This window comes from Solanum pennellii, chromosome 6, assembly GCF_001406875.1.
Source record: "Solanum pennellii chromosome 6, SPENNV200".
Lineage (NCBI taxonomy): Eukaryota > Viridiplantae > Streptophyta > Magnoliopsida > Solanales > Solanaceae > Solanum > Solanum pennellii.
Genome location: NC_028642.1, coordinates 55,907,333 through 55,914,453, shown reverse-complemented (window position 1 = coordinate 55,914,453; position 7,121 = coordinate 55,907,333). Strand labels below are relative to the sequence as shown.

The 7,121-nt window shown below is 30.9% G+C and overlaps 1 pseudogene; it reads left to right on the top strand.

Moving 5' to 3' along the window:
- Positions 1-651: 651 nt before the first annotated feature.
- On the top strand, positions 652-7,121 carry LOC107021820 (annotated as a pseudogene).

The following is a 7,121-nucleotide window of genomic DNA, read 5'->3' as shown; positions in this document are numbered from 1 at the left end:
TCTCTTATTATGCCACACACTCATCTAAGCATCTTCGTCATACTATATTTATCTTTTAAACATCAAAATTTTCATATCATATTTACTCGTTCCGACCTAATTATATCTAGCTACAATGTATCTTCCCCTAGGCCCAATGGCCCCTCGACAATCGTTATTGTCTGTCCTTGCTTAACAACACTTTATTCCATACAACGTTTTTATTTAATCATTACTTTATAAAACTTATTAAATATTAGATGATATGTTTTTATCATAAATAAGGTTGAAACTTAAAGATAATAAGTAAGCGAGTGGAACCAAGTAAAAGTGGAGATTGAGTGGTGTTTAAATGACCAACTCATTGGCCCATTCATTGCCACGCAGCCCACAAGCTCATCTCACTTAGTAGTTCATGAGCCCATCTTCATGTTACCCCATACTCTGTTTTAATATGGAAAAATTAGCAATTAAGACAAATTTAAGAACATAATTAATCAAAATAACATCATTTTAAAATTTTTAATTAAAATGACAAAATAGCAATATGTTATATTTATTATACGTATTTTTATAAAATATGTATATGTTCAGATTTTAAAGTATTTTAGTATTAATAAATTAATATATAAATGGAAATACATTGATTGGACCAAAATATGGTCCAATAACATTAAATGAAAAAAAAAAATTAATGATTTTACTTCTCGTGTAAAGACCAAGAAAGGTAAAAATTGATTTTTATTTTTAAATTCTCAGCCAAAATTTCATGTTCCTTCTTCAAATTTTCCATCAAAGCCATTTTTATCAAGGATTCAAGCATATTTTCGAGTTAGGTTTATTATTAAAGCAATTTTCGTGGTGAAAATGTTTGTTTATATTTCGATTTCGAATTTTTGAGCTTTATTTGTTCAAGTTCTGACATTGTTCAAATTTTCCAGAATCAAAGCCATTGTTATCAAGGATTCAAGCAGATTTTAGAGATAGGTTCATTATTAAAAGCAGATTTCGTGGTGGAAAGGTTAGTTTAAATTTCGGTTTCGATTTTTTGAGCGTTTTTTGTTCAAGTACTGATTTTGTATATCAAGAATTTATGGACAATATATGTGATTTTTGTTTTAATATAAATCATACATTTATGATTTTGTATTTGTTGTATATATCTTCTGTTTTTTTTTTTAATTTTTAAGTTTGGGTAGATTATGAAAAGCAATTGATTATCAAGGATTTAAGAAGATTTTTGAGCTAGATTCATTATTAAAAGCAGATTTCGTGGTGGCAAGGTTAGTTCAAATTTTGGTTTCGATTTTTTTGCGTTTTTTGTTAAAGTTATGATTTTGTATATCAACACTTTATGGACAATTTATGTGATTTTTGTTTTAATATACATTTATGATTTTGTATTTTTTGTATATTTTTTGTGATTTTCTTTCAATTTATAAGATTAGGTAGATTATGAAAATTCATATATATAGAATCATTGTTGTTTGATTTTAAATACGCAGTTGTTAAAAGATTTTTTTCTTATTCAGATTTTTGAATTGTAGGCAAAAAAAAACAGTGTCTTTTAAGCAATGGCTGATTCAGTCAGAATTACTAGAGGTATAAACAACAACGTTCAAAATTTTCCGGAATTTCCCTCTTTTGATTTGTGCATTACTCAAGGATTGATCGAAAATGTAGGATCTGCGGCGAGAATGACACAAGAGTATGAAATGACAATTGCTAGCTCTTCAAAAAAAAGGAAAGTGTCGTGCTATAAAACCACGGTTGATCAACAAAAATATCCAAGCGATGAAGTATTACGTCATGACGATGAAGAGGTAATAAATTATTAACGAAACTAATTTTTATGCTATGTCTATAGTTGGTTTTTGTGTTTGAAATTTCATGTATTTCAGATTGGAAACTATATAGTATAAATACATAAAAAAAAATTGTATCCCTAAATGTGATTTGATAAATATCAAAAGTAAGTACAAATCATATGATTCATATATTACCATGAACCTGCCCCTATAGGTGTTTTTGTATTATAGTAGCCATTGTTTTTGCCCATAATTTGAATTTGTAAAAAAAGAAACTCTCAATTTAAATTAGTTAATCTCAAAATTAGCTTATGATGTGTTTTGCTAACAGAATTAACTATATTATTGTTACAGCAGAAATTGATAAATTAATTAATTTAATACTATATTATTTGTTGTATACATATATATAGATTGGTGAATAATGTAGTTATGTTCTCTTCAGCATATTTATGTATTCAAATGTTGATAGAATTATTGTATCAGCTTAGTTGTTGTTTGTTATTTATTTTATTTTATTTTTTATGTCATCAATATTCATGATTCTGAATTAACTTTCACTATTTTGTTACAATGTAGTTTATCATATTCTATTTTTTTAACTAGTAATAGAGTCATATATCAGAAATTTTTTAAGTATGTATTCATTTTATCGTTGAACATGTGCAGGCAAATGAATTTTATGTCAAAAATAAACCAAAAAAAGCTCCCCATATTCATTGTTTCTTTAATCATGACATAAAAGCTGACTTGATGAAGTATTTACATGGACATGTATACAATGTATTCTGTGAAAGCACCTGCTTTGGTAAATATATGCAAATGCATCAATGTCGTGCTCGCGGACAAATACATAGGTGTTGCATGGCGTTAGAACTCAACTGTAGTTCTCGCCAAGCATTTGTAATGCGTGTAAATGGATCTACGCTGCGTTTCACTTTGAGAGAATTTGCTTTGATCAGTGGATTAAATTGTGTCAACGAAGAAACTGATTTCATATTTGACGAGTCAGAACCAAATAGTTTCATGGAAAAATATTTTGAGGGTGTTAAGTTGATCAGAAAAATTGATATAATGAGGAGTTTTCATCGAAAAGTGTGGGGGGAGAACGATCAGGATGGCCTGAAGTTTGCAATTTTATACTTCATTCAGACAGTGATTTTTTCCGGTGAAAGATCAACAAAAAAAGTGCCTAGATTATATTTTGATCTTGTTGAAAGTGGAAGGTACAACCAGTTTCCATGGGGGAAAAAAGCTTTCTATTTGTTGATAAAGAGCCTGAGCAAGAGGTTAAATGGTAAAAAACAATTTTACAGAATCGGGGGAATGCCTATTGTACTACAAGTATGGTTGTTTGAGTGCAGCTCGAGTAATGATTTCCAGGTCGCTCAAAAGGTTGATGACCATATTCCAAGGTTTCTCAATTGGCAGACGACCAAAGAGAGTCGTAGATACAAGAAACTTATGAACACCATATTTAGTGATGTTAATAACAAGGTACTTAACTTGACATATATTTAATAATCATCAAGTTGTATGTTTTCTTATTGGTTTTATTTATAATAGTAACAATATGTTTGGAATCCAGATTAAATTCAGGAACATTACACCAAATCAAAGGGAACTTGCAGTATTGCAACTGCCACCGGAGGGTATCGAAAATCAAGATCCACCTCAGTATTCAGATTCATCAGATGATGATATAGATGATGAAATAATTGATACAGATGATGATCAACGAGAGGGAAGCTGTGACGACAAAGATTCTGAAGATGATTTTCAAGCACCTCCTCTACAAGCAGTAAAGGTCAAAAGGAAAGAAAATGTTGGTTCCTCAACGTCGCCTCTTAGAAAAAGGACAAAGAAGCTGGTGACTGGTGGATCCAAACAGGTTGCAAAAAAAATTGGAACCTCGAATTGCTATTAAACAGCCGATGAAAAAGAATGCTGAGTCAAAAAAGGTAATAACAAGTTAATTAAGGTTATTTTTAAAACAAACTGAATGTCTACATGCATATCTAACAAATATACAACTTTCGAGTGATTATGATTTTTTTCAGAGAACAAGCGGATCTGAAGTGGAAGGCTGGGTGAAAGAGCTGTTAGATTTCAGAAAAGAAGTATTTACCATATAGTATATCCTTCATATTTATACACTTATTACAATTATAAATTTTCAATAACGTACATCATTATGTCATATTTCTAGGTAAAACAAGACTTTGTTGAAATTCGCAATTTGATCAACGACAACTTCAAAACTGTTCTGGCAGCCATCAATACAAAACGGGATGAGCAGGAGGTTTGTTATTAACAAAAAAATGATGTAACGTATTTCAAATTTACACTTTTGTTAATGATTTACGTTGTAATATAACACAGGCAGAGCATTCTGATGATCATATTGTCCCTCCAAAATCAAATGATGAAGATGGGTATACACCACCATACACTTTCAATAAAGAATCTCCATCAAATCAAGTTCTTGTATCTCAGTGTGACAAATTGGAATCTGGAAATTCAGAGGTACTCATAGTTTTTTATTATTAATTTAGGTTGTATATACGATCCATATTTTGGTGTTTTTTACGAAAAATTTGAATTTGTTCACTGTTTATGAAGTCGTAACTTTTAATATTTGTTTACATGTGTATTGGATTTTTATATTTTTACAAGACACTCAAGGATTCAAACGACAGTAAACCAACAAATGTGGTGCCCCATGTAAGTCAAGAATTTGTGTATCATTTTTTAAACTCAATACTTGTGTAATAAACATCATTAATAAGCCTCCCATATTTTATATAATTATACATTTCCCTGATTATGATCAAACTGTATCTAGCAATCTTAACTCGTTTTATGATTACATGTATTATAACTGTTATCGTTTACAACTTTAAATGACTTTTCATTATTTGTATCCATTAAAAAAATTTCATGTTTCTTGTTATTTTTTTTTTAAAGACAATCAACAATCCAGATGGAATATATCCCAAATCAGATGATCATGAGGTAAGTCAGGTTTTAGACAAGTTTATGTTTTTTTTCGTACATCCTAACGTGTGATCACATTATACAAATTTGCCTTAAATTCCAGTCTCAATAAATGTTCATTATCATATCGACAATTTCATTTTTATAAGGTTTTTTGTATCAACACCCCTGTTCGAAATCTGATTGAAGTGGATTATGAATTAATTGCTCCAAGACATACAATTCCTAGAGTATGTTATTTAATTTTATAAGTACAGTTGTTATACCATTATTTGGGTCATTACTTTTTAAGGTGTTGTTATTTTTACGAAATTAATAGGTAAATCAACCAAGTTTTGTATTTGATAGACCCCCACAAAAAGTGCTTGGAGTATCTGAAAAATCTCATGAGGATGATGTTGAACAAATGCCATGTCCAGTCCCTATCCGGATTTTGGATCACATGAAAGTGACAACCGATTCACAGTTTGAATTGGACGATCAATTCATGCCTAGTCTCAACTCTATAAAGAGTAGCATTGCACCACATTCATCTGTGATAAAAGGGCACACCGAACAGCTGCCAACAACAATTGCAGGATGCATTACAACAAAGGCAGATCAGTCCACTATCGATGTCCAATTGGGTACGAACGGTGAAAATTTGATGATAGATCAACCTATCAGCAATAATGAACAGACGCCATTACCTACGCGTAGGAATAGACGTCCAGGTCCTTATAATACATCTCCGTATCTGACCAATTTTGGATCATCTGCTGGTACAGTATTCCATTATTTTAATACTTTTGTTAATGTAATCATTTTTTTAATTGCTACTGTTAGTGTGTACTTAATTTATAGTTTTTTGAACCATTTCAGGTAGTTCATCAAGTCAGCCTCACATTTTTGAATTGAAACACCCTTTTATATTTGATTTGATATCTGACGATTATGATATAACGTTGTGGGATGCGTTTCGTTCATGGATCCGAGATGGCTTACTTACAAAGCATGACAGAAAGTAAGTCATTGGTGAATAATTATAAGATATTTTTAAAACATAACTGTTTAAATTTTTGTATCCGGTTAAATGTTTGTTTGTGTTTCAACAACAGTTATTGTTAGGTGCTGCCTGCTTATATATAGGTTTTCTTGATTTTTTTTGTATTTAAATGTTGATAGTAATTACTTTACCTTTTTAATGAATGGTATACTGTTTATATTTTTATTCTGTTTTTAGGAAGCATGATCAAGACCATTACAAGAAGAATCTAGGTGAAATTTCTGTGGCCATTAACCTTGGCGTTCTCATAGTGGACAATAAGAATTGGTTCTATAATCTGTTTTTCAAAGGACAGTTATTGAACAATTCGGTAAGAGTTGTTTAGAATTTATAATTACAAACAATGATTGATTAGTAGTTATAGTATTTATACATTTGTGTTTAAATTTGTCAGCATGTTGATGTGATTTTATATTATCTACGGAAAAAAGCCAAGTATGATGTTGGAGGGAGCTATAAATACACAACTGTAGATTGTGTATTTAGTTCAAAGATATCTGCTATTTGGGAAAAATATTTGGATTTAGATAGCGATGTTGGTTGTGCCGATGAAGAGCATGTCATTGGTGAATACATTAGAGGGTACAAAATGCATGCTGCTACACCTTGGCATAAGATTGATTATGTTTTTGTTCCTGTCCACGTCAAGGAGAAATTTCATTGGGTGTTGGCTGTGATATCATTGAATGATAAGTGTATCAACGTGTATGACTCATATAGGGCAGCAGGTCACGATGCAGCTATCAGGGCAGAGATAGTTAAATTGTCTCAGTTGATCCCTTTGAAGTTATCAGTCAATGAATATTACAACAATAAAGGAATTGATGTATCGCAAGCTCAACAAGAGAACGAGTTCTTTAATGTAGTATTCATAGACAATGTTCCTCAACAGGCGCATGGGTCTATGTAAGTTTGTGTTTCTTTTGATTTTAATATCATCAAATTATCAATATTATATTGTGTAGTAACTTTTAATTTCTTATATTATAGGGATTGTGGTATTTATATGCTAGCTTTTGCCGAATACCTGTCATACGGCCAAGGTATTCCAGCGAATATTTTTGGATGCATCGTGTTTACGGTCAAGATATGCTACACTTCTTTGGAATTATGGCCAACAAAAGAATGATGCCGGAGCAATAAGTGACAATGAAGCACCTCCACGATATAGCAGATTCAATGTAGCAATGGAGGAGATTGATACAATTCAAATAGATTAGTTATTGTCCATTTTTTGATTTGTACTTGGACATTAGTTTTTGTATTCTATGAAACGATTTTAAAGGGTTCCA